This window comes from Lithobates pipiens, unplaced genomic scaffold (assembly GCF_037356315.1).
Source record: "Lithobates pipiens isolate NorthernLeopardFrog02 unplaced genomic scaffold, aLitPip1_a1.2 Scaffold_18, whole genome shotgun sequence".
NCBI classification, from domain to species: Eukaryota; Metazoa; Chordata; class Amphibia; order Anura; family Ranidae; genus Lithobates; species Lithobates pipiens.
Window position 1 is genome coordinate 317941218 of NW_027507758.1, and position 15556 is coordinate 317956773.

The 15556-nt window shown below is 39.0% G+C and overlaps 1 protein-coding gene across 1 annotated transcript in view; it reads left to right on the forward strand.

Annotated features, from left to right (window-relative positions):
* The window catches only part of BACH2 (BACH transcriptional regulator 2), a 367124-nt gene that overhangs the window by 44694 nt on the left and 306874 nt on the right, over nucleotides 1-15556 (forward strand). The gene's annotated exons all lie outside the window — the stretch shown is intronic.

The following is a 15556-nucleotide window of genomic DNA, read 5'->3' on the forward strand; positions in this document are numbered from 1 at the left end:
ATGGAAAGTGCCTTGTGAAAGGGCCCAAATGGAAATGCCTCTTCGTTCATTGCCTCCAGAATAGATCTTCACGTTGGAAGGTTTCTTTTTTTTACCTGTTCTGATGGCATCTCAAAATGTTGATTTTTGCCATGCTTAATAGACAATGGTCACCAGAACAAATAGAGAGACCAAATCTCCATAGTGGAGACAGAGCAATAGAATCCTGACAGACTACAACCCTTCCCTACACTTAGGGACTTTTATCTAAGATAAAAACAGCAAGTTTTGCCTTTAGCTACACTTTAACCGTAGCAAAATAAGAAGGTACCCATGCACACCTTTGTTTTTGGGCATGCTCCAAAACCTGAGGCACTACTTTATTAAGTGTCAGGTCTGTTTTTTTAGTTTGACTTTCAGGATTCTGTTGTAAGAAAAAAATCTTTGTTTAGAAAATAAAATGTAATATACCCAATACTGAAGGTTGTACAGTGGGGAAAATAATCCCCTGCAGATTTTGTAAGTTCACCCACTCAAAGAAATTAAGGGTCTATCATTTTTATTCTATGTGTATTTTAAATGATAGAGACTGATTGTGAACCAACAATCCAGGAAAAAAAACCATGATACAAATGTTATAAATTGAGTTGCAGTTCAGTGCGCAAAGTAAGTATTTGATCCCCAAGCAAAACGTGACTTAGTACTTGGTGGAGAAACCCTTGTTGTCATGCACAGAGGAAGGACGTTTCTTGTAGTTAGTGACCAGGTTTGCACACATCTCAAGAGGATTTTGGTCCACTATTCTTTACACATCTTCTCTAAATTCTTAAGGTTTCTTGGCTGTTGCTTGAGAATTCAAAGTTTCAGGCCCTAAATTTTCTATAGGATTAAGGTCTGGAGACTGGCTAAGCCAATCCGTGACCTTAATGTGCTTCTTGTGCCATTCCTTTGTTTGCCTTGGCAGTATGTTTTGGGTCATTGTCATGTCCATGATCCATCTTCAGTGTTCTGGCTGAGGGAAGAAGGTTCTCATCCAAGATTTTACAATACATGCCTCTGTTCATTGGCCCCTCAATGCAGCGAAGTTGGTCTGTACATTTAGCCGAAGAACAGCCCCAAAACATAAAGTTTCCACCTCTGTGCTTGACTTGTAGGGATGGTGTTCTTAGGGTCATAGCCAGCATTTTTCTTCCTCAAAACATGGCGAGTGCCCCTCCTCAAGAAGGCACATGTACAGTCATTCCAATGAATGCCCAAATGATTCAGAGAAGGATTGGAAGAAGGTGCTGTGGTCAGATGAGACTACAATTGAGCTTTTTGGCATTAACTTGACTTGCCAATGATCACTGGACATACCAATAAGATATACATGAAATATATGAATCAATATATAAAACTCTTTATACATACATAGAGAACTAGTTAAGAAAAACAAGAGGATTTATTGTGTTTCAGCATATATCCCTGTAAAATATACATTATATTAGTATATATATTTGATTCCAAATATTCCCACATGGCCAGATGAATAAAGAAAAATCTCAGTTCAATATCTCTATGTATTTCATAAATATTCACTTCAAACTGAAAAACAGTTTAAAAAATTGTAAATGACAAATAATGTTTGGACACCCCCTTGAAAAGGGTATAAGAGGCTGCTCAAACTTCTGTCATTTTGTTGTAAAAACCATACAAATCAGCTTGAAAAGTAGTATAAAATTATTGTAACACTTCCAAATGATGACTGTCACACGGTGTATGTTACGGGAGTTGCGAAAGGGACGAACAGCACCCCAGGAAGACAACCAAAGAGTGGCAAACAGATGGCACATAGATGGAAATAAAATTACATTAACAACCCATGGTCACACCAAAGGTGGGCAAGAAAAAAACCCTTGAAACATAAAACAAAGTAAATCAGAAATGTATCCTTTCCATATGCAGAAAAGCTACCACCAATTGCTATCCGAGGAAATGAAGAGTATCTAAATTACTACTAAATTAATACTGCCGTAAGAAAAGTATGTGAACCTCTGGGAATTACCTGGTTTTCTGGAGGAATTTGTCATAAAATATGATCCGATCCTCATCTAAGTCACACTATACATAAATGAGCCTTTGAAAAGGCAGGGTGTCCATGACAGAACACCATAGCAAAAAAACCTGAAGGTTTGCCAAAGAGCACCTTGGAAAACTGCAAGGCTACTGGGAAAATGTTTTGTGGAATGACAAAACAAAAGTTGAATTGTTCTAGAAGAATACTCAGCATTATGTATGGCGCAAAAAGGGCACAGCTTACAAACATCGAACCATCATCCTAGTGATGAAGTATGGTGGAGGGAACATCATGATTTGGGCTTGCTTCACTGCCTCAGGGCCTGGGCCATTTGCCATCATCTGTGGAAAAATGGATTTATGGGATAATGTTTAGAGTAGCTGTCTACTAGCTGTCTATTAGCTGAAGTTTAGAAGTTGAGTGACGCAGCAGGACCCTAAGCATCGATGCTTACCATAAGCATCGAAGTAAATCCACCACAGACTGGCTTCAGGAAAAGAACCTACATTTTTTGGAGTAACTCAGTCAGACCCCAGACTTTAACCCTATAGGTGCTGTGGAATGACCTCCAAGAGAGCTTTACACCAGACATTCTACAAATGTGTCTGAGCTGAAGCAGTTTTGTAAAGCGGAATGGCCAAGAATTCCACCTGAATGTTGTGCAGGTCTGATCCAGAGCTACCGAAAAGTGCTTGCTTGAATTCATTGCTGCCAGCTATTAACGCAGAGGGTTCACTTTTTTTCCTCCAGCACTGTGACATTCACAGTGCTGGAGGAAAAAAAGTGAACCCTCTGCGTTAATAGCTGGCAGCAATGAATTCAAGCAAGCACTTTTCGGTAGCTCTGGATCAGACCTGCACAACATTCAGGTGGAATTATTGGTTGTATTCAATGAAGACACAATAAATTACAATTGTTTGTGTGTTATCAGCTTAAGCACATTGTGTTTGTCTATTGTTGGGACTTAGATGAGGATCAGATCACATTTTATGTCAAATTGCTGTAGAAAACAAGTTAATTCCAGGGGGTTGACATACTTTTTCTTGCCACTGTATACAAAATTATTAACAATAAAAATAAGTGACGTGCACTAAATTCGGTCAGATGAAGGCTCTCCATTTCTTAAAGATAATCCATTGCCAGAGGAAGCCAGTGAATAAAAAAGGAACAGATTAAAAAAAAGAAAATCAAGAAAAATTATTGATGCTAAATACAGTTGTTTTGTGTATCAGAAAGTCTTTTTCATTTGGTTGAAGATCAAAACACTTTAGAATAAGCTGTACAGTACTCTATGCTTAGTTAACAAAGTACAACTAATGTTTATTTGTGGCCAGTGTTGTGAAAATATGTAGGTGTCTGTATGCTGCTATCAAGTTTTGATACAAAGCACAGTCAACATCCAAAATAGAGATTGTGTAAACTTTTACATAAAAATGTTTGCTACACTCTAATGATGTTAACACTATTAACCTACAGTAGTTATATGTCAGCAATACATTTTGAGATATCTTGTGTTATTTGTGCACTGTACCTTTCTATTCTAATAATGTACAGTGCCTTGCAAAAGTATTCGTCAGTCTTTGCTTTTTAGCTATTTTGTTAAATTACAGCCTTTAGATCAATGTTTTTTTAATCTGAATTATATGTGATGGATCAGAACACAATTGCATATGTTAAAGTAAAATTAGAAAAATATATACATAAAACTATTTTTCAGAAATAAAAAATTAATTGGCATGTCCGTATGTATTCACCCCCTTTGTAATGAAGCCCATAAAAAGCTCTGGTGCAACCAATTACCTTCAGAAATCACATAATTAGTGAAACGATGTCCACCTGTGTGCAATCTAAGTGTCACATGATCTGTCATTACATATACACACCTTTTTGAAAGGCCCCAGGGGCTGCAACACCTAAGCAAGAGGCACCACGAACCAAACACTGCCATGAAGACCAAGGAACTCTCCAAACAAGAAAGCAGCAATGTTGATAAGTACAAGTCAGGGTTAGGTTATAAAAAATATCCAAATCTTTGATCCCTAGGAGCACCATCAAATCTATCATAACCAAATGGAAAGAACATGGCACAACAGCAAACCTGCCAAGAGACGGCTGCACACCGAAACTCATGGACCGGGCAAGGAGGGCACAGAGACCTAAGGTAACCCTGGAGAAGCTGCAGAGTTCTACAGCAGAGACTGGAGTATCTGTACATAGGACAACAATAAGCTGTACACTCCACAGAGTTGGGCTTTATGGCAGAGTGACCAGAAGAAAGCCATTACTTTCAGCAAAAAACAAAATGGCACGTTTTGTGTTTGCGAAAAGGAATGTGGAAGACTCCCAAAATGTATTAAGGAAGGTGCTCTGGTCTGATGAGACTAAAATTTAACTTTTTAGCTATCAAAGAAAAAGCTATGTCTGGCGCAAACCCAACCCAACACATCACATCACCCAAAGAACACCATGGTGGTGGCAGCTTTTTCTCAGTTTTATTGCTTCTCCATTAAGGCTTATGGAAAAAAAATAAAAATCAGAACTTGGAACTGAAAGTCCACCAGGTGAAATATTGTTTTAACTACCTGAGTTGTAGTTTTGCAGGATAGGTCAGCTTTAATGATTTGTTATTCATTGTATCGGAATCAGATAGTAAATACATAATATAATGGATGTTGCAACCAACAGAAGGAAGACATTACTTTAATGTTGTTTGTAGGTATCGCTTGTAAAATCAAATGTCTGTTTCTTTCACATCTATTATGATTATGTTATGGTTTTCATTACTGAATTAATTATTAATGGTTTCCCCCTGTAATTTAAATAAGTGCACAACTTAGTAATGAATTTAATGTTCAGAAGAAAAGGTCACCTGAAAAATTTAGGTGCAGTGATCTCACAGCAATGGTCTCTGAGATAGATCAACCAGTGGGTGATTAAACCCACCGGCATCCTCCAAATGAAAATAATAGTTTTTGGGTGGATTGTCTTTGAAAGGAAGTACAAACCTACACATGCAGATCAGTTTTAGATGCTTAATCACATGCTGAAAATTGTTTTCCATCATCTGCAGATGCTGAAAAAAAAAAGAAAAAACCTCAGCAGCAACACAGGAAACTTTTGCCTACGTTATAGTTCGTCATCAGTCTCACTGTTTGCTTTGTGACCTTTCAGAAGTGGTGTGGGTTTTTATCAGCTAACTTAAGATGTTGTAAGTGTACAAAGATTGGACCAGACCCACAGTTTTTGGTATATTCTTTTTTCATTTATAGTGGTGGTGTCTATAATTTATCAGGGCTTTGCTGATAAAGGAATAACGGAAATGAATACAAAAAAAACACTATCATGCACCAAGGTAAAGGCCAGCAAACGTGATAATTTCATATCATTTAGAAATGTATGCTTTGCTTTTATTCCATCATACAAGTCAAAGTTAAACCATAGTGGCCACTTGACTATGTACTGCATTGAAAACAGGCATGATTCTGTGATGTACCAAAATCTAATACTTGCACTAGCACCAGAAGTAACCTGCTGAATTGAGTCCACAGTTCAATAAAGTTCAATCTTGAAAAGGTTAAAAACTCGATCACTGCTGCCTTTGCTGTACCAGCGGGTATTGGAAACTGTAGACGGAAACAAAGATAGAGCAGTGCACAAGCTCTGGTGTAGTAACCTTTATTAGATGCTTAAGGACCACCCCATGTACATTTACTGCGGCAGGGTGGCCCTTTTGCGCAAATCACATACCTTGTAGGTGATTCTTGTCTTTGGCTCTTGTGTGCGCGCTGTCAGAGCCCTGCTCCTGCTGTTAACACAGTGAAAGCCAATCAGCGGAAACCCGGCGATCATTCGTAGAGAGGCAGAACGGTGGTCTGCCTATGTCTGCCAGAAAGAAAAATGGGGATCTCATGTTTCTGCTAAGCAGAGACTTGGATCTCTGTTTTCCTTTAGTCAAAGTACACCCCTTACAGTTAGAAAGCACACACAGGGAATACAGGGGAACACATTTAACCCTTTGATTGCCCCTGAGGTTAACCCCTTCCCTGCCAGTGTCATTTATACTGTGTCAGTGCATTTTTTTTAACACTGATCACTGTATCGGTGTCACTGTTTCCCAAAAAGTATCACTTATGCCACGTACACACGATCAGACTATCCAGCGGACAATCCGCCGGACTTTGCAGCGGAGGTCCGCCAGACTTTCCCACACGCGACCGGACTTTTCCGGTGGACTAGGTCCGGCGGGCAATCTGCCGGACTTTTGGCAGAGGTCCGCCTGACTTTTCAAATGAACGGGCTTGCCTACAAACGGAGTAAAGTCCGTTCATTTTGAACGTGGCTCCAGTTAGACGGGACTAGTGAAGGAAGTCAATGTCGCCGCCTCCATCGGCGAGATTGACACCTCTCTAGCCCCGTTGCCTGGTATGGATTTTAAGGGGAACCCCTACTCCGAAAAAGACGGCGTGCGGGTCCCCCCAAAGTCAATACCAGACCCTTATCCGAGCGCGCAGCCCGGCCGGTCAGGAAAGGGGGTGAGGACGAGTGAGCGCCCCCCTCCTGAACCGTACCAGGCCGTGTGCTCTCAACATGGGGGGGTGCTTTGGGGAAGGGGGGCCTCATTAATGAATAAGGGCACTTTTTAGTGTGTGAAACGCGTCTACCATTTGAACTGTCTGTAACACTTGAGATGTTCGTTATTAAATAAGAATTTTGATGGATCTTGGAGTGCAGCCATTTCTTCAGTGTTAATGATAAAATATACCCCTTGGAGGGCATCATTTGTGGTTTAACTTTGTATTCACCATTACTGTGTAGTAGGCCTAGACAAATGACAGTAGAAAAAACAGGAAGCTGACCAGTGCCACATTTATTTATGACTACTTATGACAATTGTATTTGAACCCACGTTCACATCTGGGCTATTTGGCATGCGATTTGACATGTCAAATCACATGGCAAATCGGTGACTATTGCCAGCAATGGCAACGTACTGATTCCCAAACGTAGGTCCTGCACTACTTTTGGCGACTTCAGGGGGTGACTTGTATAGACATCTGTGCAGGAACCCATACAGATGTCTCTGAAATCGCTCCCAAAGTCAGACTGACATACTGGTATGAAACTCACAATTTCTCATGATTGACCTGCAGTCAGTGTCAACCTAGGCTTAATCTGAGTGTTTTGGGGTAGTTGTTTATGGTGTTAAGTTCCAATCACACATTTATTACTGTCCGCTTAGGCTATCCATTTTAATTTTTATTTTTTTCTTATATTCTAGGAGAAATAATAATTTGGTATTTTTGATATCCTTCTAAAATTTGCTTGGCTATTTTGCTGATCCACTGGCTATAATACTTTTACCCAGAACAGGTATGAATATCAGGAAAGTAAAAAAAAAGTGTTGACTGCATACTGCATTAGGGATACAAAGAGGTTGATTTACTAATGTCAAAAATACTGTGCACTAGACGTGTACTGCAAGTGCAGTTGCTCTAGATCTTAAGGGAAGCTCTGCTGATTTCTATCATCCAATCATGTGCAAGTAAAAATGCAGTTTTTTATTTTCCTTTCATGTTCCTCTCAGATCTATAGCAACTTCACTTGCAGTGCACAGACTATTATTTTTACCTTTAGTAAATCAACCCCAAAGTGTTAAGCAAGAAAGAGACAGCCAATTGATAAGTAACTGCATGAAAAAACAGCAATGGCTGCCTCCGTTTTTCTGAGGAAAGGTCTCCTTTTAATATCTAGGGCTTGAAACATAACTGATAAAGTTTGAGATTGTGAATATTATCCAAGACTGTGATTTTGTTCTGATATAAACACTACCTGAGGCCGCGTACACACGCGGGGACTGTTCGGCCAACTTTGTCCGTCAAACAGTTTCGGCAAACAGTCCGCTCAAAATTAGCATGGACGGACATGGCCACACACGACGTACGAACAGTTTGCTGAAACCGTGCGCGATGACGTGAACGGCACGTACGACGGGACGAAAAATATGACGTCCTATACACTGCATTATAACTTTCGGCGTGTAAATCCTTTCTGAGCATGCGCGGAACTTAGTTTGTCGAACAAGCCTACACACGAGGGAACTGTTCGCTGAAACAAGGTTTCAGCGGACAGTTTTTCGGAAATTCCGAAAAACCTTGTTCAGCGGACTGTTCGCTGAAACTGTCCGCTGAACGCCCACACACGGGCGGACTGTCCGCCGAAACACTGTTCAGCGGACAAAGTTGGCCGAACAGTCCCCGCGTGTGTACGCGGCCTGAGTCTTGGAGATCAGGTTTACCAATATGTGGTTCAACTCTTGGATAGAAAAGCTTTAAGGATCTTTATGCTAACAGTTAACTCATTCACACGGTGCAGGGACATGTACAGCGTGCAAAAGGACTGGAAGGCACAACCATGGCAAACCGCCTCCTAAAAAAAAAAATCAATGCTAGGCTTACAGACTTATACACATCTTTCCATGCGTTCGATCTTGTGTATTTATCTGCATAGGGATGGATGTACTTCCCTGGATGCAGTCGTCTGGGTGCAGAGCATGCATACTCTCTGTACGGTTGCACAAGACAGTTGCTACTAGTATTAGTGGGCTCACAAACACATGCACTTTTGCACGCTGTGAATGGGCCCTAAGATATGAAGCAGAATGGGATAATTAGCTTTTCTGTCCTGGTCTGATTATGACCATATAATCGGCTGCAAACTGCATAACATCTAGGGCCTTACCAGTTTCATATGGAGCTTTCTTTTTGCAAGACTATCTATTTTATTGTTCATCTGAAGAACCTTTGTTCACATACAGTGGTGTGAAAAAGTGTTTGCCCCCTTCCTCATTTCCTGTTCCTTTGCATGTTTGTCACACTTAAGTGTTTCGGAACATCAAACCAATTTAAACAATAGTCAAGGACAACACAAGTAAACACAAAATGCAATTTGTAAATGAAGGTGTTTATTATTAAAGGTGAAAAAAAATCCAAACCATCATGGCCCTGTGTGAAAAAGTGATTGCCCCCTAAACCTAATAACTGGTTGGGCCACCCTTAGCAGCAACAACTGCAACCAAGCGTTTGCGATAACGTGCAATGAGGCTTTTACAGCGTCCTGGAGGAATTTTGGCCCACTCATCTTTGCAGAATTGTCCTAATTCAGTTACATTAGAGGGTTTTCGAGCATGAACGGCCTTTTTAAGGTCATACCACAACATCTCAATAGGATTCAGGTCAGGACTTTGGCTAGGCCACTCCAAAGTCTTCATTTTGTTTTTCTTCAGCCATTTGGTGGTGGACTTGCTGGTGTGTTTAGGATCATTGTCCTGCTGCAGAACCCAAGTTCGTTTCAGCTTGAGTACACGAACAGATGGTCAGACATTCTCCTTCAGGATCTCTTGGTAGACAGCAGAATTCATAGTTCCTTTTATCACGGCAAGTCTTCCAGGTCCTGAAGCAGCAAAACAGCCCCAGACCATCACACTACCACCACCATATTTTACTGTTGGTATAATGTTCTTTTTATGAAATGCAGTGTTCCTTCTACGCCAGATATACTTGGACACACACCTTCCAAAGAGTTCCACTTTTGTCTCATCGGTCCACAGAATGTTGTCCCAAAAGTCTTGGGGATCATCAAGATGTGTTGTGGAGAAATTGAGACGAGCTTTGATGTTCTTTTTGCTCAGCAGTGGTTTTCTCCTTGGAACTCTGCCATGCAGGCCATTTTTGCCCAGTCTTTTCCTGATGGTGGAGGCATGAACGCTGACCTTAACTGAGGCAAGTGAGGCCTGCAGTTCCTTGGATGTTGTTGTGGGGTCTTTTGTGACCTCTTGGATGAGTCGTCGCTGCGCTCTTGGGGTAATTTTGGGCGGCCGGCCACTCCAGGGAAGGCTCACCACTGTTCCATGTCTTCGCCATTTGTGGATAATGGCTCTCACTGTGGTTCGCTGGATTCCCAAAGCTTTGGAAATGGCTTTATAACCCTTTCCAGACTGATAGATCTCAATTACTTTCTTTCTCAATTGTTCCTGAATTTCTTTGGGTCTCGGCATGATGTGTAGCTTTTAAGGATCTTCTGGTGGACCTTACTGTGTCAAGCAGCTCCTATTTAAGTGATGCCTTGATTGTGAACAGGTGTGGCAATAATCAGGCCTGGGTGTGGCTATAGAAATTGAACTCAGGTGTGGACAACCACAGTTATAGTATGTTTTAACAAGGGGGGCAATCACTTTTTCACACAGGGCCATGATGGTTTGGATTTTTTTTCACCTTTAATAATAAACACCTTCATTTACAAATTGCATTTTGTGTTTACTTGTGTTGTCCTTGACTATTGTTTAAATTGGTTTGATGTTCCGAAACACTTAAGTGTGACAAACATGCAAAGGAACAGGAAATGAGGAAGGGGGCAAACACTTTTTCACACCACTGTACAATTAAACTATTTGCATTCTTTTTGAATTTTTTTTTTAAGCGTCAATGTAGGGTGTTTTTTTTTTATTTTAAAGTCTTGCACCTGGAGTAATTCAAGGGTGTCTTAAAAGAGGCTTTTAAATTCTTATGATTACACTATTTAAAGCCAAGTTAAATACCTTATTTTCCCTTAGTCACACTATACTATGTCAATGATAGCACAAGAACAGAACTGCAGTCAGGCTGATAACCAACATTAACTAGGTTATGGCCAGACCAACACTAAAAAAAGTAATACATCTTTTCAAAATAGTTGGAGGCTTTCTAGTCTTCATTGTTATAAATACTACACAAGTGGCAGGATAGCCCAACTAGCCTCCGTGTCAACTGTCCTAACCTACTTTATGTATCAGGTTAAATATCCAATCTACCCCTAATCTTGACGTACCTGAACCTACTGATTGAAAAGTGGTGAGTAACAATAAGCTGTTTTTAAGCAGCAATTCTGTGTTTTAGCCCCCTATTATACTACTTGTAGGCATGGTGCTATAGACCCACACACTTAGACAATACACCCTTTTAGTCACTCTTTCCTTTTGGAAGACGAGTTGTTAGCAGCTGAAATCCATGTCTCTGCTTTGAAAAAAACAGATGGGTGAACATGCACATGGAAAGCCACAACTCTTTGTTGCTTTTCTATAAAAATCTCATTGTCACAGAGGAAACACTCACCTCATCGATGGAAAAATTCTTAAAACCTTGGTCCCCAAGCTACTATATGCTGAATCCTGTAAGATGATAATGAAGTATGATACTAATGTGTATTTGCCTAGCTTGATGACTATCTTACGGAACATAGTTGAACCCTTATCACAAACCTTACTAGCACAATTTCTTATGTGTATACTACTTTTTCATTTTTTTTTTTTTTCGTTTTTTATATCTTTCGTCTTAGCTCACTTTTATTTCTATGGACCATCAGAGAGACTAGTGTTCTATAGTATTTTTGTCTCCTTACTACCTTTTTTTAGAGGGGGATTCTTAAATTTTAAATGGAGTCACAAAAATACGGTAAATATTCAGTTAGACAGTGTAGGCCTTGTACTAAATGCCTCCATTGTATCTGCATTGACCTCGCAGTTCAATAGACACCACAGCTTAACCACACTGCACAGTACATGCCATAATCTAATATTTCTAGTCAGAAACTTCATCTTTCTTTCTCAGCTTTAAAAGTTTGCATAAGGACACTTGGGAAGAGGGGTGTGGCCATTATTTATCTATGCCAGCATATAGCCCTGGAGTAGGAGGGTAAGAAGTGAATTTCTGCTAAAAGTATTTTAACCCATTTCTGGTGGAAACCCAGGAAATCATAGTAGATTGTAGAAGACTATAAAGAGAAGAAAAGGTATTTGACTACAGGTGATTGGACACAGCGGGAACCAATCAGCAGGTTTGGCGGCCCCAATGGCCAGCGTGACCGGCTGATCCTTCTGTGGAGAGACGGAGCAGCAGTGTGCCTATGTAAACAAGGCAATTCGCTGGTCTGTCAGAGAGGAAAAGAGATTTGCTGAAACACGATCTGTCTTTTCCTCCAGTGTATCCGTCCCCCACACAGATAGAAAGCACCTCACAGGCACACCCTAAATCCCCCTAGTGTTTAACCCCTTCCCTGCCAGTGTCATTTATACTGTGACACTGCATTTTTTTTAGCACTGATCACAGTATTGGTTTCACTGGGCCCCAAAAAGTGTCACTTAGTGTCCAATTTGTCCACTGCAATGTCGCAGTGCCACTGAAAATCACTGATTGCCGCCATTACTAGTAAAAACAATTAAAAAAAAATCCCTACATATATCCCATAGTTTTTGGACACTATAACTTTTGCGCAAACCAATCAATATACAATTATTGGGATTTATTTTTTTTACCAAAAATAGGTAGCAGGATACATATTGGCCTAAATTTTGATGAAGACATTTCTACTTCTTTCATTTTTTTTATTGGGAATGTTTTATAGCAGAAAGTAAAAAAATATTTTTCTGTTTATAGCAATAAAACCACAGAGGAGATCAAATATCACCAAAAGAAAGCTCTATTTATGGGAAAAAGGGACATACATTTTATTTGGGTACAGCATTGCACGACGTGCAATTGTCAGGTAAAGCAACGCAGTTTCGTATCGCAAAAAAATGGCCTGGTCAGGAAGTGGGAAAAACTTCCGGAGCTGAAGTGGTTAAAGTTGTTTTCAAAAATAAAATGTGTATGTTACTTTTCTCCAAAAAATATATTTGACATTTTATAAAGGCCAGCTGAATAAATGAGTTTTATTTGCTGTACTTCCCTAGTTTTATCTTTTATTCTGTAAAAAACATAGAATGGATGTTACATTTTAACTGAAAAAATTGTAGCAAGTGAACAATTTTATAATAAAACCCTGAGGAGTGCTCGTTTTGTAGGTTTCCTCACTTTACATTTAATGTAGGGTGGTGTAAATTATGGAAAACATGTTCAATTAAATTTGCAGCAGCAAGTTATTCTATAAGAATATCTGCACAATATATTTGAATACATCAGTTATGTGTAAAACCTCTGAGCTTAGAGAAAGCAAAAAAAAAATATATTATGCAACAAAAATATTACCAATAAAGAGAAAGCTGCAAACTGTTGTATGTCTGAATACACAAACACTATAAACTAAATCAATGTTAAACAGATGCGCTTACTTCTACAAAAGTGCATCAGCATACTTTACAGCTTCAAATTCATGTGTAACGCATAACTTTTTGATGTTTTTGATTCAATTAGATTACACATATATAAATTATTTTGATATTGCACATAAGCACTTTCTGAGTTTCACATGAATTTAAAGCTGTGAAGTATGCTGATGCACTTTGTAGGAGTTAGTGCATCTGTTTAACATTTTGGTTTTAAATACATCAGTTACCCAAAGCAGATTTAGAAATAGGTAAAATGAGATTCCCAATGAATAGTAAATGTTGAACTTACAATTTGGACCTTTTCAACCATTATGGATAGAGTTACAGAAATATACACAATTTATGCCCTGTACACACAGTCGGACATTCCGATGACAAAATCCGTCTGATTTTTTTCCGACGGATTTTGACCCAAACTTGTCTTGCATACACTCGGTCGCACAAAGTTGTCGGAAAATACAATCGTTCAGAACGATGTGACATAAACCACGTACGAAGGGACTATAAAGAGGGCAGTAGACAATAGCTTTCGTCTCGCAATTTATTCTGAGCATGTGTGCCACTTTGTGTGTCGGAATTGTCTACACATGTTCGGAATTTAAACAATTGGATTTTGTTGTCGGAAAATTTAGATCCAGATCTCAAACTTTGTGTGTCGGAAATTCCGACGGAAAAAGTCTGGAGCGCACACACGATCGGAATTTCTGGAATAAGACTTAATAAAAAAAAAATCCACTTAGTTTGATGTTTAACCTCTTTGTGTCTGAAGTCTATTGGATAATTGTTTCCATGCACGGTTCCGATCATGCAAAATCACTATGTCAGCTATGACATGTTGATCGCTTGGTTTTGTTTGTAAACAGCTGTGTTTCCTTCTGTGTGTATTTGTCATGCTCATGGAAATAAATACTTTAGTACAGTGTGTAAACATTTTTTTCTAGCCTTGATTTGATTATTTGATTTGATACTCTTTTGCCATTCGTGTGAATTAAGCCAAGTATTTGTATGCTGGTCGCACATTTTTGGCTTGCCGATAAACAGCAGAGGTGAGCAACAATGCATGTCTGACAGAAGTGCAAAGGATACAGATTACATTGGTTAGGTTATGACTGCTCAAACACAAATTTGAATAGCTCCACACAAAACTACTGTCATTTTTTGGCACATTCTCTGTTTTGAAGTCCTGTTACAGAAGTAATCTAAAATCATTATAAAAGCAAAATTCTGTTATTCTTCTGCAGAATAATAAACATATTCCTAGATTACAAAATAATTTTTTGGGAAACATAACCTGTTTGTTTGCTTGGAAAGAAAGATGGAGGTCCTTGCTGTTAATGGTTTATTGCAATAGATGGCCATACCCCCAATCTGGCTCCTCCCTTTGCCATGTGAAAAATCTGTAAAGGTGCATTATTACACATGTTGTGCTTTAAAAAAAAAAATGGAATTAGGCACAGGTTTCCTTTGTTTTTTTTTTGTTTTTTTTTTTCAAAATACATGTAAAAAATAATGCATTACATGGATAGCACGTGTGTTTTACACGTGTTACTAGTCATTTTCTATATAATGCTTGCTTTCACAGAAAATGCGATTTTGTTTGATGCTAGCAACATTTTAACTGGTTGTATTTTACCAAAATGTGAGAGTAGGAATGGAAATACTTAACCCATCATGCATTATAAACATGCATTAAAATGTCAGAAACACAGAGGTGTTTAGGGATACTATCATAAAGTAAAAGCACAGTAGGACGACAACATAATAATGTGACAAATCCTTACATGAAACAAAAAATATCTTATTTTCATCATATCTATGTAATATCTTCTAAAATTTCTTAGGCTTCATTCATACTATGTGCAGAGATGTGAGTTTTTCTGCACGCATTCTGCAAAAGCACAAAGGAAACAATTGTTCTCCATATACCTTGTTTACACCAAAACATTGGTATTGTGTGCGGATTTTTTTCTGTACAGCATTCTACAACATGTATGCAGTTTTCTGTGCAGAAAAAAAACTTATGAGAAATCAACATTGTGGTGTGAACAGGCTAATAGAGAACAGTTGATTTTTGCCATTACAGAGCATTTGTTCCATATCTCTGTGCAGCAAAAAAAATCTGCTCGTGGCGCTAGTGTTATGGTGCAATCAGGGCTTATTATTATTAATATACAGGATTTATATAGTACCAACAGTTTGCGCAGCACTTTACAACATGAGAGCAGACGGTACTGTTACAATACAATTTAATACAGGACACATCAAAGGTCTCTGCTCATTGGAGCTTATATAGAAACCAATTATTTTCTTTGTATTCTTGCAGAGACATATGTAATAAATACACGTCTCTACCAAGCCTTTAAAGCCGATGTAAACCGATGGAC